The sequence below is a fragment of the Aquarana catesbeiana genome, linkage group LG04, assembly GCF_042186555.1.
Source record: "Aquarana catesbeiana isolate 2022-GZ linkage group LG04, ASM4218655v1, whole genome shotgun sequence".
Classification (NCBI taxonomy): Eukaryota; Metazoa; Chordata; class Amphibia; order Anura; family Ranidae; genus Aquarana; species Aquarana catesbeiana.
This window is the reverse complement of record NC_133327.1, coordinates 318,072,357-318,098,664: the sequence shown is the minus strand read 5'-3', so window position 1 is coordinate 318,098,664 and position 26,308 is coordinate 318,072,357. Positions and strand designations below refer to the sequence as shown.

At 40.0% G+C, this 26,308-nt stretch overlaps 1 pseudogene; it reads right to left on the bottom strand.

Moving 5' to 3' along the window:
- Positions 1–774: 774 nt before the first annotated feature.
- LOC141141242 (uncharacterized) lies at positions 775–25,589 on the bottom strand (annotated as a pseudogene).
- Between the last annotated feature and the right edge of the window lie 719 nt (positions 25,590–26,308).

Genomic DNA, 26,308 nt, shown 5'->3' with positions numbered 1-26,308 from the left:
AAAGTCTCACACATGTGGTATCGCCATACTCAGGAGTAATAGCAGAATGTGTTTTTTTGGTGCAATTTGTGGTATGCATATGCTGTGTGTGAGAAATAACCTGCTAATATGACAATTTTGTGAAAAAAAAAAAAATCTTGATTTTGCAAAGAATTGTGGGAAAAAATGACAACTTCAAAAAACTCATCATGCATCTTTCTAAATACCTTGGAATGTTTTCTTTCCAAAAAGGGGTCATTTGGGGGTATTTGTACTTTTCTGGCTTGTTAGGGTCTCAAGAAATTAGTCAGTACTTCAGGTGTGATCAATATTCAGATATTGGCACCATAGCTTTTGGACTCTATAACTTTCACAAAGATCAAAAAATATAGACCGATTTGGGTTATTTTTATCAAAGATATGTAGCGGTATAAATTTGGGATAAAAATATATGAAGAAAAATTACTAATTTGCAAAATGTTATAACAGAAACAAAGAAAAATGCATTTTTTTTACAGAATTTTTGGTCTTTTTTCTTTTTTCTTTTATAGCGCAAAAAATAAAGAACCCAGCGGTGATTAAATACCACCAAAAGAAAGCTCTATTTGTGTGAAAAAAGGACAAAAATTTCATATAGGTACAGTGTTGCATGACCGAGTAATTGTCATTCAAAATGTGAGAGCACTGAAAGCTGAAAATTGGTCTGGTTATTAAGGGGGTTTAAGTGCCCAGTGGTCAAGTGGTTAAGTTTGACTTCCTCATCAGAAACATTCTGTTTTTCTCAATTGGAACAATTTAGTCTACAAACAAGTAAGGAATAAGTTCATTAAAGCCAATGTTTCCTTGCAGTTTCTGGGCAATGAGTTTCTGGTATTCCCACAACACCTGAAACCAAAAAGAAACCGACCAATGTTTACACGGATTTCCAGATCTCATGAATTGGTATTATGAAGACACACTGTATGTTTACTGGGATTTTAAGGGGAATAGAACATCTTGGCAAGATGGAATTATATCATGCTTGCAAAGCCCCAACACTTAGTCAGAAGGACAACATACATTCAAGCAACTCTTCCATGTTGGCAAATAAGAAATGTTCATTTACTCTCCTTAACTGGTCATTGTTTTTAGGCTGATGGACAATGAAACTTTAAAGAACAAACATTCTAAGGCTGGTTACAGGACAGTTTAATTTTTAGAAGAAATAAGTGTAATTTTAACTTAAATATTGTATCAAACAGAATCATGATATTGTTGAGCACAATATGTATAAGACAACACTGCGCTTTAGGATCCTTATATAGGTTCAGAAATTCAGGTTGCTGCCTCCCTTACACAAAGTCCCTAATAAGGTACTTTGCCAAAGTACAAGAATGAGAAATTTGGGTATATTGGCGCTACCTAAATATAGTTATTTCTATATATACTGGGATAGCCTAAAATAGATCTTGTGAGGTGTGCAGTATATATGAACCCCCCTTCCAGTGTGGGTGGTCCCACAGCTAATAGATATGTCCCACTGCACATATACTTTTAGGATTAATGACAACCAACAAGTGTCGCACAGTTTACTAGCTCCTACAGCATCTGGAAAGGAAGCCAGAGGCTATATTCCATACTGTGCATTTATTTATAACCATATAACAATGTGATGATATATATATATATAGTACTATCCTGATCTGATACCATATGCATAATTGACATATATTACACTTGCATAGAACGAAACAAATATAGTAGCCTAGGAAGTCCAACAGTTAAAACTTCAACATGTATTGCAACAGTCCCATATATTGATGTTATATGATTTATTCAGGTTCCCACAGGTGACTTTGGTGCTGCAACAATTTGTCAGGTGACTCTCGTGCTCCCCCTTTGATTGCTTACTCACCAGCTCCCAGAACCCCAAAAGGGGTATGATGCTTTTATGGTGTAGTACTCTGGGTCACTTCATTTGTTGTTCCGTCTGCCAGATAATTCTGTTGTAGTCAGCTACCAGGACCCACACCGGGGTAGTCCACCTGTGTTGGGGGATGGGTCGCCTTGCTCCTAGTTTTTGTGCTGGATGTCTCCTATGCTTTCCAATCCTTGAAGGTGTAGCTTCCCCTCATATATTATAAGAAAAGAGAGCTTCCATAGCGTGATACAGTTTGACCACTTTATTTAAAAAACCATATGCACCCGCAACCGGGGATATTTAAACATAAAAAATGAGTGTGGATAAACAATGCTAAACCAGCAAAGTCAATTAAACAAAAGGTTTAAAAAGAAAAAATTAAAAAAATTATATATTAAAAATAAAAAGTAAAAAATAAAAATGAAAAAATACCAGATAAAAAAATTTGAAACTGAAAGGTCCAGGCACTATTAGATGATTCTGTCCCAGTAGGATAGGACAGCAATGACTGCCAAGCCAAATACAAACTTAAAAAGCCCCTCCAATCAGGCATAAACAGCGTAGTGGAGGTGTATATGCACCAGCTGCTAAGCAGCGTCTTCCTCCCTCGTATGCCCTGGAGCAGACTGACAGGGCGTGATGACGTTGTGCGCGCTTCGTCACATGACGTCCTCAGCAACGGTGTCACACTCTTCCCTCTGCTAGATTTTATAGGAGGAGAGCGCATTCATATTCAGCCTACCTCTCATATTCCAGAGTTAGATATAAATATATTTAGTAAGAGGCTTAAAAATATGTGTAATGCAGGTTGGTCTCCTATTTGTTACATGATAAAAATTAGATATTTAATATACATATCCAATTACTTGTGCAAAGGTCATGAAGGCGCTCTCCAGAGGAAATTCATTTACATAATTTATATTAAACGGAACTCCCCCTGCTGGTTCAGAGTAGAACAGCAAGTGTATTGATTCAGTATAAACTCTGTATGTGATATGGCTTAGGAACCTTCTCCAAAGTAATTGTATACTGAATCAATACACTTGCTGTTCTACTCTGAACCAGCAGGGGGAGTTCCGTTTAATATAAATTATGTAAATGAATTTCCTCTGGAGAGCGCCTTCATGACCTTTGCACAAGTAATTGGATATGTATATTAAATATCTAATTTTTATCATGTAACAAATAGGAGACCAACCTGCATTACACATATTTTTAAGCCTCTTACTAAATATATTTATATCTAACTCTGGAATATGAGAGGTAGGCTGAATATGAATGCGCTCTCCTCCTATAAAATCTAGCAGAGGGAAGAGTGTGACACCGTTGCTGAGGACGTCATGTGACGAAGCGCGCACAACGGCATCACGCTCTGTCAGTCTGCTCCAGGGCATACGAGGGAGGAAGACGCTGCTTAGCAGCTGGTGCATATACACCTCCACTACGCTGTTTATGCCTGATTGGAGGGGCTTTTTAAGTTTGTATTTGGCTTGGCAATCATTGCTGTCCTATCCTACTGGGACAGAATCATCTAATAGTGCCTGGACTTTTCAGTTTCAAATTTTTTTATCTGGTATTTTTTCATTTTTATTTTTTACTTTTTATTTTTAATATATAATTTTTTTAATTTTTTCTTTTTAAACCTTTTGTTTAATTGACTTTGCTGGTTTAGCATTGTTTATCCACACTCATTTTTTATGTTTAAATATCCCCGGTTGCGGGTGCATATGGTTTTTTAAATAAAGTGGTCAAACTGTATCACGCTATGGAAGCTCTCTTTTCTTATAATATATGAGGGGAAGCTACACCTTCAAGGATTGGAAAACATAGGAGACATCCAGCACAAAAACTAGGAGCAAGGCGACCCATCCCCCAACACAGGTGGACTACCCCGGTGTGGGTCCTGGTAGCTGACTACAACAGAATTATCTGGCAGACGGAACAACAAATAAAGTGACCCAGAGTACTACACCATAAAAGCATCATACCCCTTTTGGGGTTCTGGGAGCTGGTGAGTAAGCAATCAAAGGGGGAGCACGAGAGTCACCTGACAAATTGTTGCAGCACCAAAGTCACCTGTGGGAACCTGAATAAATCATATAACATCAATATATGGGACTGTTGCAATACATGTTGAAGTTTTAACTGTTGGACTTCCTAGGCTACTATATTTGTTTCGTTCTATGCAAGTGTAATATATGTCAATTATGCATATGGTATCAGATCAGGATAGTACTATATATATATATATATCATCACATTGTTATATGGTTATAAATAAATGCACAGTTTGGAATATAGCCTCTGGCTTCCTTTCCAGATGCTGTAGGAGCTAGTAAACTGTGCGACACTTGTTGGTTGTCATTAATCCTAAAAGTATATGTGCAGTGGGACATATCTATTAGCTGTGGGGCCACCAACACTGGAAGGGGGGTTCATATATACTGCACACCTCACAAGATCTATTTTAGGCTATCCCAGTATATATAGAAATAACTATATTTAGGTAGCGCCAATATACCCAAATTTCTCATTCTTGTATTGTTGAGCACAAGGTTGGAAAGGACTCTCAAAGGGTGTATAAATGTTTCTAGGTATAAAACATGATGATATATGAAAAGATGAAATCAGGATGAAATAGCATATTATCTTAAGAGGATCTATTAAGCTTACTATAGTTATGTTTGTTTATTTAGAATCAATATTGTTAGGAATGCATGTGCATGCTATACGTTACCATATTCAAATAATAGTTTATAGTGTGGGAATTTTATGTATATCATTAATATCTGATTATGAAATCCTGCCATTTTGCTACACTAGAAGAGTAATGGGACAGCAGTCAGGAGCCCTTACATAATAAACTTAACTTAGTAATAAAACACAGACAAGTGTTGGAATAAATAAGGCCGTGTCTGTTTATTATTGGTTTTAAAAATAATAGATAAATTCATCACCATATAACTCAAAGATATGTATAAACTTTAGCACAACCTAGCCACTTCGACTCAGGCTGCATAAAACATATTTCTGAAAGAACAACTTCCACAACCAAAAACTTCAAAACTTTATTAACTTCTTTTGAAACTTATATTAGTCCCCCTTTGCCTTTTTTTTTTTTTTTTTTTTTTAGACAAAGGTGACACCACCACATAACAACAGCCGCGACATAAGGGGACAGACACCACAACTCTGTCTTCTGAGTTGACTGAGACTGACTCGACGGAACACCATTTTTATAGCCCTTTTGGGGTTCCAGTATAAGCCGGTTTCTTTCAAAAAAGGCGCGCAGCCTGGCAGAGGTCACCTGTTTTCCCCTACCAAGCCATGTGAGCCTCCAGAAGTCCCCACTGAGATCCATGAGCCCCCAGGGGGGACTTGAAACTGCCTGCTCCTGCCTCTGTCCCTTGAGGAAAAGGGGGAATTGAAACTGTCTCCCTCCTTTTCCTATCATGGGACAGCAGTCAGGAACCCTTACATAATAAACTTAACCTAAATAATAAAACGCAGACAAGTGTTGGAATAAATAAGGCCGCGGCCGTTTATTATTGGTTTTAATAACAATAGATAAATTCATCACCATATAACTCAAAGATGTATAGAAACTTTATCACAACCTAGCCACTACGACTCAGGCTGCATAAAACATATTTCAAAAATAACAACTTCCCAAAAGACAGATGGGACTAAAACCACTGTCCACAGATCCCTGCACTGCCGCAATTTCAACACAAGCATTTAAGTCTACGTTAAAAATATCCGTCCAAATTTCAGATAAATTAATCCCATCATTTTCTATACAAGCCCTTAATACCACCCTCAAATTCCACATGCCTAAAGGATATAAATGCCCAATGCCTGTAATAATTTAGTAACGGCTCTATTCCCCCTTTTTCTAACTTTTTCTAAGGGACACATCGCAGGGGGAAAATGCCATCTTAATCTTTGAATCATCTCAGAAAAATCACAGTATTCGACAAAGAAAGCCGAACACTGTGTAAATCATCCCTTATTCTAAAAATGAGATCCAGAGTCTTCTTTTTTCCAATATCACCCCAGATTTATGATTAATACATCTGGCAGGGGAAAACCCAGGTGTAGTTTACCTATTTCATAAAATAGGTCAGCCCACACCATACCTCTCCTGCCTTCCCAGAAAACCTTAAACTTCCGTGGATCCAAACCTAGATTCTCAGTATAAACCCTTTTCTTAGCTCTCTGTTGTGCCCAATAGATGTAAGAATGTCCAATAATCCATATTACCCGGGGTTTACCTAAAACAAATCAAAGGGACTGATTAGGACGGATGTGTAATAAATAACTGTCAGATTTCCATCTACCTACTTTTTTTTCTCACTTACTTTTTTTTATGATGTTAGCATCCAATCTTAACCTTGATGTTTTCGTGGCTGCCCCAATTCTAAACCGAATGAGATGTAAGATGAGAACCTTGTAAATTTAAATTTCTCAAACATTTTTTAAAGACGCTTATAAATTGGTAATTGGTAAGAGGGGTACCAGACTCATGAACAAAAAACCTTGAACCAGCTAGAGGTCTGATTTGTAAATGGTCTTTTAATAGTTGTACTGGGCGAATGGGAGAGCCATTGTAAGCATAAAGGTTTATCCATTTTCCTTTCCCCATTTGGTCTGTATTAGATCGACCAATAAATATTTTTGCCAGGGACTCATAAACAATAATATCAACAGCTTGAATAACACTCAGCTCAGAAACTCTGAAAGCTGCAAAAAATGTAACAAAAGAACTGCTTTAAACAATACTGACTCAAAGTAGGAAAAACAAACTTGACTTGTTATAGAACAAAGTCTAATTAGAATATCAAGAGTAATAGGTTTGCGATGATCAATTTTAAAATTATTTCTCTTGTGTCCTTTTAAAGCCTTTTTAACCAAGAAATATTGCAAGCAAGAAGGCAAATGATTTAATTTGAGAAAAAAATTAAATTCCAGACAAGGTCTTCTGTACATACGACATAGAATATTTTTTAATAAATAGGTAATCCAAAAATAGCAAAATTAAACCTTCGGAAAATGATCCAGTGGGTTCTTGGATAGAATTTAAAAAAGAAAGCCAAAGAAACCAGGCCAATTGATATCCAGCCCAGGTTGAAGGTGCCACCAAATTTTTAATATACTCAGATATGGACCCTAAAGAAGGTCCCATAAATTGGGTGGACATGGTATTCCCACCTGGTCCACATCTGGGAACAGCTGGGAGAAACGGTCCATCTGCAGGCACAATAACGAATCCGCCAAGTCATTGTCCCGCCACATGAATCGCCTTTAACCAGATATTTAAACTGAGACATTTTAAGATCATATAGCGCAGTAAGACAATGACCAGCAGAGATTTGGATGTTAAGAAGTTTATAGGATAGAGCACGCCCTTGTTATCTGTTCTGACAAGTATCCCCTTGTTTTTAAAATTACGACCGAGATCTCCCAAGCTACAATAATTGGAAATAATTCCAGTAGAACTATGTTTTTTAAATAACCCTTCACCTGCCAGCCGGGATTCCAACGTTTAGCACACCACTAGGAATGCCACATTGCAGCAAAACCACAAGAACCAGCCGAATCAGTGAAGAGGAGAAATTCCTTATCTAAAATAAACTCCTCCTGCCACATAGCCCTACCGTTAAAATATGAAGAAATTGCAGCCACACCAACAAAACTTCCCTCATATCATGCGAAATGGTTACATGAGAAAAGGGGGATTTTAATCCAGAAATGACTAAGTACAGTCTTCTAGAAAAAATGTTGCCAATCTGCATAATCCTGGACGCAAAAGCCAACAGGGCCAATAGTGACTGCATTTCTTTTAAACAACCTTTCTTTTTCTTAATTGTATGTAACAATATCGAGCTAAGCTTGTTTATCTTCTCTTCAGGTAACCTAAACTCCATTAAATTAGTATCAATGGTGATATCTAAGAATTCCATACAAGTTGAGGGCCAAGTCGTCTTTTCAAAAATCAAAGGAATGCCAAAGTGAGAACAGATCTTAAACTTCTTTTTCAGCAGTAAAAAAACAATCAGAGGAATTGGCTGGACCTAAAAACAAAAAATCATCTAAATAGTGAATTATAAATTGAGAACCGGATTCTATACTAATAACCCATTGTAAAAAAGAAGAAAATGACTCAAAATAAAAACGGCACAGCGAGCACCCCATTGGTATGCATTTGTCGAAGTAAAAACTACTTTGAAAGAAAAAACCCAAAGAATTAAAGCATGGTGGATTAATTGGCAAAAGGCCGATTTGATATCTGCCTTTGCCATTAGAGCTCCCTTACCTAAACATTGCAGTTTCTTAAGTGAGTCTTCAAAAGAAGCATACGTAACTGATGCAATGTTATCATCGATCTGGTCATTAAAGGCTTCCCCTTTTAGAAACAGGTGATGTACTCTATAAGAGTTCTTTTATTTTTTTGGGACAATGCACAGAGGAGAAATCTTAAAATTTATAAAAGGCAGGGAAATAAAAGGACCTTCCATTTTACATTCCCTAACTTCGTTATTAATTTTCTCAAGAACAACGTCTGTAAAATTCTCAACTGATTTTAGATTGTTAACCAATTTACATCCCTGACCAGAGAATGTAGGTAACCAAAAACCATCCCGAAAACCTTCAATTAAGAGCTGGGCCCTCAACCTGTTTGAAAAAGCTTGGAGCCAAGGGAGCATTTCTTGCCATCTCACCAGGGTTGATGCCTTTGAAAACATTCCCTTGCTGTTGACTAGCTGAGGACATTTTCTTGAAACACTTTAATACTGGATGTGTGCCTGCGCAAAAGGCACAATCATGTCTATACTTGCATGTTTGGCCATCTGCACTGGCCACCATTAAAATTGAAACAAATTCCTTTTTTTGTAAATGGTACTGGTTGAAGACTGAGCATTGGGGTTCTGCTTGGCATAAACTGGCCTTTGAGGTAGAAAAAGGTTGAGCAAAAGGCCCACGTCTTTAACACCTCATTTCAATGAAGGATGTACTGACAATTTTTGATGAAAAGCCTTGTCGTAATTATACCAAGTAGTACCACCAACATTGTTAAACGCCTCCAGGATAATAGCTACATGCTGGAAAAGTCCAGTGCTTTTCTCCGGAAATTTTTTGCATAAAATTCCAGAAAAAATACTAAAAGCCTGTAACCAGTTGTTGAATAACCTGGAAACAAGTCTTCTTCTATCTTCATCCTTGTCTTCTTTTTTATCAGATTTAGATATAAAATCTTTGGCTGACGGGAGCAAAGATAAAATATCTAAAAACTAACCGCACCAAATCTTCTCTTTAATTGCTATTGACAAATGATAACCTAATGGAGATAATTCACATGGAATCGTCTCCTTTCAACACGTCTCGGGAATATTTTGAGACCTAGCTAACTGCAAAGCATTAGAAATGGATAAATCTGAATAATTTAGAAAAATCTGAGCGCCGTTAGCAGAAAGCCCACTAGATGGTGCCCAGACCTCTGCAGCTGAGATATTTAATTCCTGACTAGTGTTAGCTGGCATAGTCTATGCTTGGTTGTTAGCTGAAATATCCTTAACCACCTCCTACCCAGCCACTGCACATAAACGGCAGGGTGGTCCTTTCCTCGTTCTGAGTGGACGTTCTGCGGCTCGATCCTGTGATCATTATGATCACAGAATCCAGATGAGCAGAGATCGGGATATGGGCTGTGATTGGCCCTCCCGATCACGTGACAGCTGTGGCCAATCACAGCCATCACAATGTAAACAGAGATGCGTGTCTGTGACAGTTCTCCCCGTCGAGCTCAGTGAGAGCTCAGTGCAGGGGGGGAGAGAGGGGGAATCTGCAGATCTGTGACAAGTCTCTGTGTGAGGATGATTTTACACAGAGAACTGTTATAGATCACCCCACAAACAGTACACCAAGCACCACTGATACCCCTGTCCCCATACACATGTCAGTGTCCCTATAAAACATCTGTCTGTCCTCCGTCACTGCCAACACCAAATAAACACTGATTTGGGTTTTTTTTACCAAAGAAATATAGAAGCATCATTTTTGGTCAAATTTTTTTTAAGAGAAATTACTTATTTGCAAAATGTTATAGCAGAAACTAAGAAAACATTTTTACAATTTTTTTTGGTCTTTTTTTATTTGTAGTGTAAAAAATAAAAACCCCAGCGGTGATTAAATACCACCAGAAGAAATTTTTATTTGTGTGAAAAAAATGATAAAAATGTCATATGGGTACAGTGTTACATAACCGCGCAATTCTCATTCAAAGTGTGACACCGCTGAAAGCTGAAAATTGGTCTGGGAAGGAGGGAGGGTGAAAGTGCCCAGTATTGAAGTGGTTAACTATTTAGCTAGCAGTTCAGCTATGTTGGATAAGATGGGAATGGAATGTAAGTGGGACGCATATCACTGCGGTGGTCAGGCATGGTATTGAGGTTGAGGGGACTCTGCACCTTAGATCTATGCACAACCATGAAGGCTACTTCTGCTATATCCAGATAATTATTGGTTGATCACTGGACCGTCTTGGATGTGATCTGATGCCCACCAGACCAGATCGATGTCTCATTGATCAATTACCGGATGAGGGTCCATCCTTTCTTTGTGATGCTGCAGGATGCATAGAATCCATATCATATAACTTGTTGCATGTTAAGCTGCCCAGAAGAAACAGTTAAGGATTCTGTGAAACGCGTTGGCTTACTTCATACACAAGCATCTTTCGAGTTTTTACATCGATTGAGTATAATTTTTGGCCAATGTTCTATATGGCCTAATGCTACTGCTAAATTTTATGCTTTGTATATTATGTAATAAATTTATATTCTATTATTATCCACTGTGTACGTGCTTACCTCAGTGACAGTGACATATCCGTGAAAGCCCCATCACCTTATGGGAGAGTGGTGTTCTCTCAGATCCTCTTCTCATCTACTTTTCAGGGATGTGGATATGACAGTCTGTCCCCAGAACTGATCTAACAACTTTAAATATATATATAGGGAATGGAATGTAACTCACCAGCATCTTGTTGCTGTGGAACAGGACCTGATGGGTATATGGATGGTCCAGGAGCTTGGATGGAGCTACCACTCCCATTACCCATTTGAGCGACAGTAGCTGTAGTTGTTGCCAGGGTTGTCACTGACCCCACTCCGACCTCTGCCAGCGACATCCATTACCTTGGAGATTCCTCTTCAGGCCGAATCAAAAACGGATGCTGTGTATCAGCTCCTCCTTCGGCCGCGCCCCTAGCCACACCTCCAGCCGCTCCCCCAATGGTTCTGTGCCTGCACAGAGAGGATCGCACAGCGCTTCCAGCTGAAGCTGCCCAAGGTGGTGAAAGGGAGTATCTTAAGGACAGAATGCGCCTCCTCTTTGGATAGCCTACTCCTATGGCTGGAGGTGACGCCGCCTCTTCGCTGATGACTCAGAACTTCCTCTTGTGGCCCTTCTTCCTCTTCTTCTTTCAGAGTCGGCACAGATCCCCGAATAGACTCTTCTCCCGCTGTCCATCCTGCTTCGGCCACCACATACAAGGACCCAGTGGCAGCTGATGCTGGAGCCTGTTGACCCGACAACTGAGGTAGGTCTAGAAACCTCTGGATCCATTCTTCGCTGCCGTCCTCGCCTCATCTTCTGGCCTCAGAAGACGCTGTTTGTCCAATGGAGACAAGCTCTTAAAACACTGCAGCTCTGACTCCGACTGAGCCTGACTCAATGGAACCCCCTTTTTATAGCCCTTTTGGGGTTCCAGTATAAGTTGGTTTCTTTCAAAAAAGGCACGCAGCCTGTCAGAGGTCACCTGTTTTCCCCTACCAAGTTACGTGAGCCTCCAGAAGTCCCCACTAAGAGCCATTAGCTCCCAGGGGGGGACTTGAAACTGCCTGCTCCTGCCGCTGTCCCATGAGGACAAGGGGGAATTGAAACCGTCTCCCTCCTTTTCCTATCATGATCCTAAATTAGCAATTACCAGGCTCTCCTTGGCGTTCCATATAATTGAGATACAATCACTTAGTCCAACTTATAGTGAGATATTAATTTGTCCTATAACAGATTATTTTATAAGATCCATTTCCCAGATAAACTTAGAATAGACACCCTATGTCCTAGAGTGCCACCCAGTGGCCAAGGGAGGTAATGCTTGCATAAACACATAGTTGAGGATTATCCTGTCCACCAGTGAGAAGGAAGATTACACCTTCTGGGTGGGATTTTTAAATATATTGTTTACAACTGAATATATGACAAGCCAGGTAGATAGGAAAGACAGGGGCAACATCTGTAGGATCACCTCATCTAGATCTGACACCTCATCACATCATCGAGCACAAAGCTTCAACCAAGCTAGATGGCATTTTGGAAAGGTAAGCTCCACCCATTAGTTGGCAGCAGTTTTAGGAGAGTCTGGCCATATGTGCAGTGGGACATATCTATTAGCTGTGGGACCACCCACACTGGAAGGGGGGTTCATATATACTGCACACCTCACAAGATCTATTTTAGGCTATCCCAGTATATATAGAAATAACTATATTTAGGTAGCGCCAATATACCCAAATTTCTCATTCTTGTATTGTTGAGCACAAGGTTGGAAAGGACTCTCAAAGGGTGTATAAATGTTTCTAGGTATAAAACATGATGATATATGAAAAGATGAAATCAGGATGAAATAGCATATTATCTTAAGAGGATCTATTAAGCTTACTATAGTTATGTTTGTTTATTTAGAATCAATATTGTTAGGAATGCATGTGCATGCTATACGTTACCATATTCAAATAATAGTTTATAGTGTGGGAATTTTATGTATATCATTAATATCTGATTATGAAATCCTGCCATTTTGCTACACTAGAAGAGTAATGGGACAGCAGTCAGGAGCCCTTACATAATAAACTTAACTTAGTAATAAAACACAGACAAGTGTTGGAATAAATAAGGCCGTGTCTGTTTATTATTGGTTTTAAAAATAATAGATAAATTCATCACCATATAACTCAAAGATATGTATAAACTTTAGCACAACCTAGCCACTACGACTCAGGCTGCATAAAACATATTTCTGAAAGAACAACTTCCACAACCAAAAACTTCAAAACTTTATTAACTTCTTTTGAAACTTATATTAGTCCCCTTTGCCTTTTTTTTTTTTTTTTTTTTAGACAAAGGTGACACCACCACATAACAACAGCCGCGACATAAGGGGACAGACACCACAACTCTGTCTTCTGAGTTGACTGAGACTGACTCGACGGAACACCATTTTTATAGCCCTTTTGGGGTTCCAGTATAAGCCGGTTTCTTTCAAAAAAGGCGCGCAGCCTGGCAGAGGTCACCTGTTTTCCCCTACCAAGCCATGTGAGCCTCCAGAAGTCCCCACTGAGATCCATGAGCCCCCAGGGGGGACTTGAAACTGCCTGCTCCTGCCTCTGTCCCTTGAGGAAAAGGGGGAATTGAAACTGTCTCCCTCCTTTTCCTATCATGGGACAGCAGTCAGGAACCCTTACATAATAAACTTAACCTAAATAATAAAACGCAGACAAGTGTTGGAATAAATAAGGCCGCGGCCGTTTATTATTGGTTTTAATAACAATAGATAAATTCATCACCATATAACTCAAAGATGTATAGAAACTTTATCACAACCTAGCCACTACGACTCAGGCTGCATAAAACATATTTCAAAAATAACAACTTCCCAAAAGACAGATGGGACTAAAACCACTGTCCACAGATCCCTGCACTGCCGCAATTTCAACACAAGCATTTAAGTCTACGTTAAAAATATCCGTCCAAATTTCAGATAAATTAATCCCATCATTTTCTATACAAGCCCTTAATACCACCCTCAAATTCCACATGCCTAAAGGATATAAATGCCCAATGCCTGTAGTAATTTAGTAACGGCTCTATTCCCCCTTTTTCTAACTTTTTCTAAGGGACACATCGCAGGGGGAAAATGCCATCTTAATCTTTGAATCATCTCAGAAAAATCACAGTATTCGACAAAGAAAGCCGAACACTGTGTAAATCATCCCTTATTCTAAAAATGAGATCCAGAGTCTTCTTTTTTCCAATATCACCCCAGATTTATGATTAATACATCTGGCAGGGGAAAACCCAGGTGTAGTTTACCTATTTCATAAAATAGGTCAGCCCACACCATACCTCTCCTGCCTTCCCAGAAAACCTTAAACTTCCGTGGATCCAAACCTAGATTCTCAGTATAAACCCTTTTCTTAGCTCTCTGTTGTGCCCAATAGATGTAAGAATGTCCAATAATCCATATTACCCGGGGTTTACCTAAAACAAATCAAAGGGACTGATTAGGACGGATGTGTAATAAATAACTGTCAGATTTCCATCTACCTACTTTTTTTTTTCACTTACTTTTTTTTATGATGTTAGCATCCAATCTTAACCTTGATGTTTTCGTGGCTGCCCCAATTCTAAACCGAATGAGATGTAAGATGAGAACCTTGTAAATTTAAATTTCTCAAACATTTTTTAAAGACGCTTATAAATTGGTAATTGGTAAGAGGGGTACCAGACTCATGAACAAAAAACCTTGAACCAGCTAGAGGTCTGATTTGTAAATGGTCTTTTAATAGTTGTACTGGGCGAATGGGAGAGCCATTGTAAGCATAAAGGTTTATCCATTTTCCTTTCCCCATTTGGTCTGTATTAGATCGACCAATAAATATTTTTGCCAGGGACTCATAAACAATAATATCAACAGCTTGAATAACACTCAGCTCAGAAACTCTGAAAGCTGCAAAAAATGTAACAAAAGAACTGCTTTAAACAATACTGACTCAAAGTAGGAAAAACAAACTTGACTTGTTATAGAACAAAGTCTAATTAGAATATCAAGAGTAATAGGTTTGCGATGATCAATTTTAAAATTATTTCTCTTGTGTCCTTTTAAAGCCTTTTTAACCAAGAAATATTGCAAGCAAGAAGGCAAATGATTTAATTTGAGAAAAAAATTAAATTCCAGACAAGGTCTTCTGTACATACGACATAGAATATTTTTTAATAAATAGGTAATCCAAAAATAGCAAAATTAAACCTTCGGAAAATGATCCAGTGGGTTCTTGGATAGAATTTAAAAAAGAAAGCCAAAGAAACCAGGCCAATTGATATCCAGCCCAGGTTGAAGGTGCCACCAAATTTTTAATATACTCAGATATGGACCCTAAAGAAGGTCCCATAAATTGGGTGGACATGGTATTCCCACCTGGTCCACATCTGGGAACAGCTGGGAGAAACGGTCCATCTGCAGGCACAATAACGAATCCGCCAAGTCATTGTCCCGCCACATGAATCGCCTTTAACCAGATATTTAAACTGAGACATTTTAAGATCATATAGCGCAGTAAGACAATGACCAGCAGAGATTTGGATGTTAAGAAGTTTATAGGATAGAGCACGCCCTTGTTATCTGTTCTGACAAGTATCCCCTTGTTTTTAAAATTACGACCGAGATCTCCCAAGCTACAATAATTGGAAATAATTCCAGTAGAACTATGTTTTTTAAATAACCCTTCACCTGCCAGCCGGGATTCCAACGTTTAGCACACCACTAGGAATGCCACATTGCAGCAAAACCACAAGAACCAGCCGAATCAGTGAAGAGGAGAAATTCCTTATCTAAAATAAACTCCTCCTGCCACATAGCCCTACCGTTAAAATATGAAGAAATTGCAGCCACACCAACAAAACTTCCCTCATATCATGCGAAATGGTTACATGAGAAAAGGGGGATTTTAATCCAGAAATGACTAAGTACAGTCTTCTAGAAAAAATGTTGCCAATCTGCATAATCCTGGACGCAAAAGCCAACAGGGCCAATAGTGACTGCATTTCTTTTAAACAACCTTTCTTTTTCTTAATTGTATGTAACAATATCGAGCTAAGCTTGTTTATCTTCTCTTCAGGTAACCTAAACTCCATTAAATTAGTATCAATGGTGATATCTAAGAATTCCATACAAGTTGAGGGCCAAGTCGTCTTTTCAAAAATCAAAGGAATGCCAAAGTGAGAACAGATCTTAAACTTCTTTTTCAGCAGTAAAAAAACAATCAGAGGAATTGGCTGGACCTAAAAACAAAAAATCATCTAAATAGTGAATTATAAATTGAGAACCGGATTCTATACTAATAACCCATTGTAAAAAAGAAGAAAATGACTCAAAATAAAAACGGCACAGCGAGCACCCCATTGGTATGCATTTGTCGAAGTAAAAACTACCTTGAAAGAAAAAACCCAAAGAATTAAAGCATGGTGGATTAATTGGCAAAAGGCCGATTTGATATCTGCCTTTGCCATTAGAGCTCCCTTACCTAAACATTGCAGTTTCTTAAGTGAGTCTTCAAAAGAAGCATACGTAACTGATGCAATGTTATCATCGATCTGGTCATTAAAGGCTTCCCCTTTTAGAAACAGGTGATGTACTCTATAAGAGTTCTTTTATTTTTTTGGGACAATGCACAGAGGAGAAATCTTAAAATTTATAAAAGGCAGGGAAATAAAAGGACCTTCCATTTTACATTCCCTAACTTCGTTATTAATTTTCTCAAGAACAACGTCTGTAAAATTCTCAACTGATTTTAGATTGTTAACCAATTTACATCCCTGACCAGAGAATGTAGGTAACCAAAAACCATCCCGAAAACCTTCAATTAAGAGCTGGGCCCTCAACCTGTTTGAAAAAGCTTGGAGCCAAGGGAGCATTTCTTGCCATCTCACCAGGGTTGATGCCTTTGAAAACATTCCCTTGCTGTTGACTAGCTGAGGACATTTTCTTGAAACACTTTAATACTGGATGTGTGCCTGCGCAAAAGGCACAATCATGTCTATACTTGCATGTTTGGCCATCTGCACTGGCCACCATTAAAATTGAAACAAATTCCTTTTTTTGTAAATGGTACTGGTTGAAGACTGAGCATTGGGGTTCTGCTTGGCATAAACTGGCCTTTGAGGTAGAAAAAGGTTGAGCAAAAGGCCCACGTCTTTAACACCTCATTTCAATGAAGGATGTACTGACAATTTTTGATGAAAAGCCTTGTCGTAATTATACCAAGTAGTACCACCAACATTGTTAAACGCCTCCAGGATAATAGCTACATGCTGGAAAAGTCCAGTGCTTTTCTCCGGAAATTTTTTGCATAAAATTCCAGAAAAAATACTAAAAGCCTGTAACCAGTTGTTGAATAACCTGGAAACAAGTCTTCTTCTATCTTCATCCTTGTCTTCTTTTTTATCAGATTTAGATATAAAATCTTTGGCTGACGGGAGCAAAGATAAAATATCTAAAAACTAACCGCACCAAATCTTCTCTTTAATTGCTATTGACAAATGATAACCTAATGGAGATAATTCACATGGAATCGTCTCCTTTCAACACGTCTCGGGAATATTTTGAGACCTAGCTAACTGCAAAGCATTAGAAATGGATAAATCTGAATAATTTAGAAAAATCTGAGCGCTGTTAGCAGAAAGCCCACTAGATGGTGCCCAGACCTCTGCAGCTGAGATATTTAATTCCTGACTAGTGTTAGCTGGCATAGTCTATGCTTGGTTGTTAGCTGAAATATCCTTAACCACCTCCTACCCAGCCACTGCACATAAACGGCAGGGTGGTCCTTTCCTCGTTCTGAGTGGACGTTCTGCGGCTCGATCCTGTGATCATTATGATCACAGAATCCAGATGAGCAGAGATCGGGATATGGGCTGTGATTGGCCCTCCCGATCACGTGACAGCTGTGGCCAATCACAGCCATCACAATGTAAACAGAGATGCGTGTCTGTGACAGTTCTCCCCGTCGAGCTCAGTGAGAGCTCAGTGCAGGGGGGGAGAGAGGGGGAATCTGCAGATCTGTGACAAGTCTCTGTGTGAGGATAATTTTACACAGAGAACTGTTATAGATCACCCCACAAACAGTACACCAAGCACCACTGATACCCCTGTCCCCATACACATGTCAGTGTCCCTATAAAACATCTGTCTGTCCTCCGTCACTGCCAACACCAAATAAACACTGATTTGGTTTTTTTTTACCAAAGAAATATAGAAGCATCATTTTTGGTCAAATTTTTTTTAAGAGAAATTACTTATTTGCAAAATGTTATAGCAGAAACTAAGAAAACATTTTTACAATTTTTTTTGGTCTTTTTTTATTTGTAGTGTAAAAAATAAAAACCCCAGCGGTGATTAAATACCACCAGAAGAAATTTTTATTTGTGTGAAAAAAATGATAAAAATGTCATATGGGTACAGTGTTACATAACCGCGCAATTCTCATTCAAAGTGTGACACCGCTGAAAGCTGAAAATTGGTCTGGGAAGGAGGGAGGGTGAAAGTGCCCAGTATTGAAGTGGTTAACTATTTAGCTAGCAGTTCAGCTATGTTGGATAAGATGGGAATGGAATGTAAGTGGGACGCATATCACTGCGGTGGTCAGGCATGGTATTGAGGTTGAGGGGACTCTGCACCTTAGATCTATGCACAACCATGAAGGCTACTTCTGCTATATCCAGATAATTATTGGTTGATCACTGGACCGTCTTGGATGTGATCTGATGCCCACCAGACCAGATCGATGTCTCATTGATCAATTACCGGATGAGGGTCCATCCTTTCTTTGTGATGCTGCAGGATGCATAGAATCCATATCATATAACTTGTTGCATGTTAAGCTGCCCAGAAGAAACAGTTAAGGATTCTGTGAAACGCGTTGGCTTACTTCATACACAAGCATCTTTCGAGTTTTTACATCGATTGAGTATAATTTTTGGCCAATGTTCTATATCGCCTAATGCTACTGCTAAATTTTATGCTTTGTATATTATGTAATAAATTTATATTCTATTATTATCCACTGTGTACGTGCTTACCTCAGTGACAGTGACATATCCGTGAAAGCTCCATCACCTTATGGGAGAGTGGTGTTCTCTCAGATCTTCTTCTCATCTACTTTTCAGGGATGTGGATATGACAGTCTGTCCCCAGAACTGATCTAACAACTTTAAATATATATATAGGGAATGGAATGTAACTCACCAGCATCTTGTTGCTGTGGAACAGGACCTGATGGGTATATGGATGGTCCAGGAGCTTGGATGGAGCTACCACTCCCATTACCCATTTGAGCGACAGTAGCTGTAGTTGTTGCCAGGGTTGTCACTGACCCCACTCCGACCTCTGCCAGCGACATCCATTACCTTGGAGATTCCTCTTCAGGCCGAATCAAAAACGGATGCTGTGTATCAGCTCCTCCTTTGGCCGCGCCCCTAGCCACACCTCCAGCCGCTCCCCCAATGGTTCTGTGCCTGCACAGAGAGGATCGCACAGCGCTTCCAGCTGAAGCTGCCCAAGGTGGTGAAAGGGAGTATCTTAAGGACAGAATGCGCCTCCTCTTTGGATAGCCTACTCCTATGGCTGGAGGTGACGCCGCCTCTTCGCTGATGACTCAGAACTTCCTCTTGTGGCCCTTCTTCCTCTTCTTCTTTCAGAGTCAGCACAGATCCCCGAATAGACTCTTCTCCCGCTGTCCATCCTGCTTCGGCCACCACATACAAGGACCCAGTGGCAGCTGATGCTGGAGCCTGTTGACCCGACAACTGAGGTAGGTCTAGAAACCTCTGGATCCATTCTTCGCTGCCGTCCTCGCCTCATCTTCTGGCCTCAGAAGACGCTGTTTGTCCAATGGAGACAAGCTCTTAAAACACTGCAGCTCTGACTCCGACTGAGCCTGACTCAATGGAACCCCCTTTTTATAGCCCTTTTGGGGTTCCAGTATAAGTTGGTTTCTTTCAAAAAAGGCACGCAGCCTGTCAGAGGTCACCTGTTTTCCCCTACCAAGTTACGTGAGCCTCCAGAAGTCCCCACTAAGAGCCATGAGCTCCCAGGGGGGGACTTGAAACTGCCTGCTCCTGCCGCTGTCCCATGAGGAAAAGGGGGAATTGAAACCGTCTCCCTCCTTTTCCTATCATGATCCTAAATTAGCAATTACCAGGCTCTCCTTGGCGTTCCATATAATTGAGATACAATCACTTAGTCCAACTTATAGTGAGATATTAATTTGTCCTATAACAGATTATTTTATAAGATCCATTTCCCAGATAAACTTAGAATAGACACCCTATGTCCTAGAGTGCCACCCAGTGGCCAAGGGAGGTAATGCTTGCATAAACACATAGTTGAGGATTATCCTGTCCACCAGTGAGAAGGAAGATTACACCTTCTGGGTGGGATTTTTAAATATATTGTTTACAACTGAATATATGACAAGCCAGGTAGATAGGAAAGACAGGGGCAACATCTGTAGGATCACCTCATCTAGATCTGACACCTCATCACATCATCGAGCACAAAGCTTCAACCAAGCTAGATGGCATTTTGGAAAGGTAAGCTCCACCCATTAGTTGGCAGCAGTTTTAGGAGAGTCTGGCCAAATGGCCATTTTAAATGGACAATTATATTTCCACATTTATAATTGGCTATTGATTTTTCTATGTGTTTGATATTTCATAATAGTGATTTGCTACCCCATTAGATCTCCTAATACCCCACAATTTGGTTATTTTAAGTCGCCTTACTGGCATAACTCTAGACAAACTTCACCCGGTAATTTTACTGCTACGGGTTAACGGTTCAAGTTAGTCAAATGCAGGTCATTATTTGCTAAACGTTTAATACAAGTTAGGAGATCTATAATTGGGGAAATTAAATATTTAGTTTAATCCAATAGATATATCAAGGCTTTTAATTGTAACGTATAGTACCTATGACAACCTAATAATCAAGCTGTTAGTGGTGTTTGTATGTCACTTATTGTAATAGATATTCATTTATTTTCGATAGTTCAGTCTATCGATCTTTTGTGTTTTTTTTTAAGAATTCTGCTTGGCTAAAATGAACTCAAAATAATTAATTAAGTCATTTAAATTACTTTTGTATCGGAGGCTCTGTGTGTTGATTAATTTATCTGACTAAATCGCTCAGGAATTACCTGACAGAAGCTTTGCTGACACCAAGGATGGGAATATGTAACTAGAATGGGGTGGATTCACAATTTTTACACCTCCTTTCCTTTTTTGTGGACCATAACATCTGCCTTTCTGGGGGTTGAAAATAGGTGTGTGATGGTCTCTGGTGATACTTGTATGAATAAACATGCTGGGGTATTTTCCTATCAACAACTTTTAGCTGGTAGACAAATCCTAGCACACTATTGCAAGAAATACTAAAACAGGACTTTTAAGGTTCTCAAAAAACTTTTTGAAACCAATATCAATATAATTAAATCACATTTTTTTTACTGCATACCCAGCAAAATGGCAACATGAGCCAAAAGCGTGTACTGCCGACACCCATCATATTAAACTAATAAATATATATCATAAAGATACAGTACATCACAATTCAACAAAATATCAAACTACCTATAGCAGCACCCTGTAATACAGGAAAGGATACTCATTTAAAGTGTTGCTCTATTGGTGCCTGGTGTGTTGTAATGAAGCTGCTTTTAATATGGAAACTTTATATTGTGATACAACAAATTTAAAACAAAAATAGTATAATTAAATTAGAATGTCTAATGTTTTTTGGAACATCGTTAAACACCTCAAAACTGGGCATGTTTACCCCCTTCCTGCCCAGACGAATTTTCAATGCTTTCACACTTTGAAAGACAATTACTCAGTAATGCAACACTGTAATCATATGAATTTTTGTATCATTTTTTTTCACAGAAATAGAGCTTTCTTTTCATGGTATTTAATCACCACTGGGTTTTTTATTGTTTTGTGCTATAAACAAAAAAAATATTTAAAATTTTGGAAAGAAAAACGTTTTTCTTATTTTCCGTTATTTTGCCAATAAATCATTTTCTTCATAAATTTTGACCAGAATTTGTACTGCTACATTTCTTTGGTTAAAAATAACCCAAATCAGTGTATATTATTTAATCTGTGGGAAAGTTATAGGGTCTACCAGCTAACATGCCAGGACAATACAAATATCCCCCAAATGTCCAATTTTTGGAAAGTAGACAGTCCAAGGTATTTAGTAAGAGGCATGGTGAGTTTTTTGAAGTTGTCATTTTTTGTCACAATTTTTGGGAAAATTAAGAAATTAAATCTTTATAATTACTGCCAATGATTTGATATTTGGGATGATACCTAACGTGTGGGATGACCGCTGTTTGCGTACAGTGCAGGCGGTGTACACAGTATCTAATACAGTGTGTACAGTTTCTACTACACTTCTGGGGGTGTACACAGTATAAAATAGGGTGCAGCTATTGTACAGTTTCTAATAGAGTGCAGGTGGTGTACACAGTGTCTAATACAGTGTGTACCGTTTCTAATACACTTCAGGCGGTGTATTAATATATATATATATATATACTCTGCATTCAGTGTAGCTCATATATACAGCTCATTCGGTGGTGTATAGTTTCTAATGCACTTCAGGCAGTGTACACAGTATATATTACAGTGTAGTGTGGTGTTGCAAAACAAAAAATACATCAGGTCCGAAAGGCCACCAAGGAGAGGCAGACGCTCACAGGCCACTAACCACTGTTGTCTACAATCAACAGTGGTGGTTGTGGACATGGTGCATCCTTTGCAGATGGTCGTGGGGCACACTTGTCTTTTTTTGCTGTTGCTGGCTGTGTTTTTGAGCCACAACATGCAGAAGAGTTGGTGGAGTGGATAACGAAGCCATCCTCATCCTTCTCATCCTCTGTCACCCAGGCTCAGGGTAGTTTGCCTTCCAACGCAGCTGCAAAAGTGGCCTATTCCACCGGCTCCTTGTCCACAGTCACTCCTTCCGTAGCCCCACCATCATGCACAGAGGAGTCCCCAGAATTATTCGACCACAGTGTCGGGTACATGCTGCTGGAAGTGCACAGCGATTTGAAAGCTCCGATGTTGGTTCCCAGGTTGAGGGGAGTAATGTGAACCTAGAGAGAGGGGGTGCCACAGAAGGACAAAAAACTGGCAGTCATGTTCCCCCAGCTGCAGCATACTGCCAAGTTTGCTCCAGTGATGAGGAGGGAGGGGATGATGAGGCCACTGACTGTACTTGGGTGCCTGAGAGAAGAGAGGAGGAAAGTGAAGCACAACTCCAACGCGGCAGGATGTTGATGTTGAAATTTTGCTATACGCTGCACATAATCCATGTCACTTTCAGCCTTTTGGTATAATGCATCTTAGTACGACCCTGTTTCCCGTATCTTCCCAAGTAACACAGTCATGACCACCATTCTTACATCCTTAGCTCCACAGCTCGACTGTCTCTCGAGACCCTGTGTTCTGTTTATTTAGAGTACTTAACAATAGAGCTTGATGGTTTCACAATCGGCCAATCAAGCACAGGCATTCCTTCAAACAGGAGGAGTTATACAAATCTCAACCAATGAACAATGACTAGGGGAGTCTTATGGGCGTGTCTGGGCAGGGGCAGTGTGTATGATTTCCCGCCCCCTGTCTCTGTAAGCCATCTTCAGCTAGACAAAGAAATCTGCATGGCTGGCCTTTCATTCATGGACACTGTTTCCGGTCAATGCACCCAAAGTCTCCTGTTTTTACCGTGTGGTGCGAATCCTTATTCTGCATTGTCCAGAGAACAATGCATACCCAGATTATACTACCATTCCTTTGGATGGGAGATTATCTGCAAGGGCACTCCACAGTCCCTCCATGTGCTGATCAGACACACTGAAAGACAAAAGCGTGCATACCCCATAACAGATAATGTCCTTGCAGAGTGAACACATCCCCCCTCAGACGATCATCTGTGCATTGCACAGGGGCCCTTCGCTGGTGGACATATCCCCACTCTGCAAACACTTCTCTGCATCAAGAAGCTTTTCACTAACAGACGGATCTCAACCAGCGTCAGTCTGCCCCAGTCCGCTCTTTAGAGCGGGCTGCGGGAGAACTAACACTGGGAGACACTGTGACAATACATATTAAAGGGAGGCGGAGTCAGTGACGGCATCGCAAGTGTTTGTTAGCACAGCAAATGCTGTATGAGCGGTGTTGAAGCTTCTGACCATTATATCATAAAGCGATCTAGCTACAACCAAAATGTGAGTGGAATACATTGATTGCACAGTTCCTTAGCATTTAAAATCATTGCACAATGATGGCCTTTCTTTCATTTTCCATGTGAATCATCACCTTAATATGTGAATCATCATGCAACTGTGATCTGATTGGAATAAAAAGCAAGTCTGTAAAAGGCATTGGATTGGACATTTAGTTGCAGATTTGACCTTGATTAGTATCAGTAGGCATTATTTATTGCTCTTTCACTTTATTATTGTTATTATTTTACCCTAAGGGATATGTGATCCCCATGTTTTTTTTTTTTGGTGTATTTATTTGCACATATTCACTTTATTGATTGTGTTATTATTGCATTGTGTATATATTATGTTTTAGGTTTTTAAACACATGCATTATTTCAACAGAGTGGGAGGTTATAATAAGTGCACCAACATATTTTATAGTGGTTTTAGCAACGGTGTCACCCCACTAATTGGTTGGTATATATATATATAGAGTATCCACATCAGTGCTTTAGTTTTTCTTTTTACACATATTAAATACATCTTAATAAAATTTCCACAACAATGTTCTCTAGGGGGCAGCTTAAGAGCAGCCACCCTATTGCATCACACAACAGGGGCATGTAATTACAATTTTTGATCCAATATTTCACAGCAGGGCCCGTTCCTGCGCTATCAAGAACCATGAATCAGACCGAGACAGAAGTATAGTTAAATCATAATAATAATAAAGTAAACAGAGTAAGCGTAGTCAAAACAAGCCAGAGTTCAGTAACCGGATCGGGTAATCAGCCAAGCAAATGTCAGAGAGCCAGAGATAAACGTAGTAGTACAGCAAGCAGGATCAGGAGCCAGAAGAAATGTCAGCCAAGCAAGTCTTCAACAGGAACGCAGGAGAAAGTCTCTGTGATGTTGACTAAGGTGAAGGCAGAGATCAAGTGAGCTGGACGACTCTAAGTAGGCAGGACTGATGAGCAGAAACAACAACAGCTGGGTAACTGTGGAGAGAGATGGGAGCTGGCAATTAGCCGACAGCTGAGTGACCAGCTCAGAGAAGGAAGGGCTGAGTCCAGCCCTGACAGTCCCCCCTCTTCAACGACCCCTCCCCCTCAGAGGACCACCAGGCTTGAGGTGAAAACGTCTATGGAAATCACAGAGGAGGACAGGGGCATGTACGTCTGAGGATGAGACCCAAGAGCGTTCCTCCGGACCGTACCCCTTCCAATGCACCAGGTACTGTATGCACCCACGGAACCTATGGGAGTCAACAATGGATTGTACTTCATACTCTTCATGGTTCTCAACCTGTATAGAGTGTGGACGTGGCACCGAGGTGGTAAAGTGATTGCAGACCAAAGGTTTCAATAAGGAGACATGAAACACATTTGAGATGCGCATACTAGGAGGAAGGTCCAAGGCGTAAACCACTGGGTTAATCCTGTGAAGGATACAGAAAGGGCCAATAAAATGAGATGCGAAATTCAAAAAAGGAACACGAAGTCTGAGTTTGTGAGACGACAGCCAGACTCTGTCCCCAACCTGGTAGGAAGGTGCAGGCAGGCGTCTGCGGTCAGCATGGAGTCTGTACCTATTGTTAGCATGTTGCAAAGCCTCCTGAACTTGTGCCTAAGTGGAACGAAGACCACGGAGATGCTCCTCTAACGTATGAATACTCTTCGGAACAAACGAGTCAGGCAACATGGAAGGTTGGAAACCATAATTCGCCATAAACGGGGCCAATCGGGAAGCAGAATTCAAGACACTGTTGTGAGCAAACTCTGCCCACAGTAATAGGTCTGACCAGTTGTTATGATGGTCAGAAATATAGCAATGTAAGAATTGCTCCAAGGACTAATTGGTTCGTTCTGCAGCCCCATTAGACTGCGGGTGATAAGCAGAGGAGAAAGCAAGCTGAATTCCCAAATGTGCACAAAAGGCTCGCCAGAACCAAACTGACTACCCCTGTCTGAGACAATCACCTTGGGTAGCCCATGTAAGCGAAAGATCTCCCGAGCAAAAGTGGAAGTTCCTTAGAAGTGGGCAGCTTCTTAAGTGGAATACAATGACACATCTTTGAGAACCGTTCAACCACCATAAGGATAAGAGTGTTGCCTTGGGAGTTGGGTAACTCCACAATGAAATCCATAGACAGGTGCGTCCAGGGCCTCTCTCCATTGGGTATGGGTTGTAGAAGGCCCACTGGAAGGTGTTGTGGAGTCTTACTCTGAGCATACATGGAACAGGCAGCTACGAAGGCAGTTACATCAGCCCGTAGACTAGGCCACCAGAATTGTTGAGAAATGGCCCAAACGAGTTGATT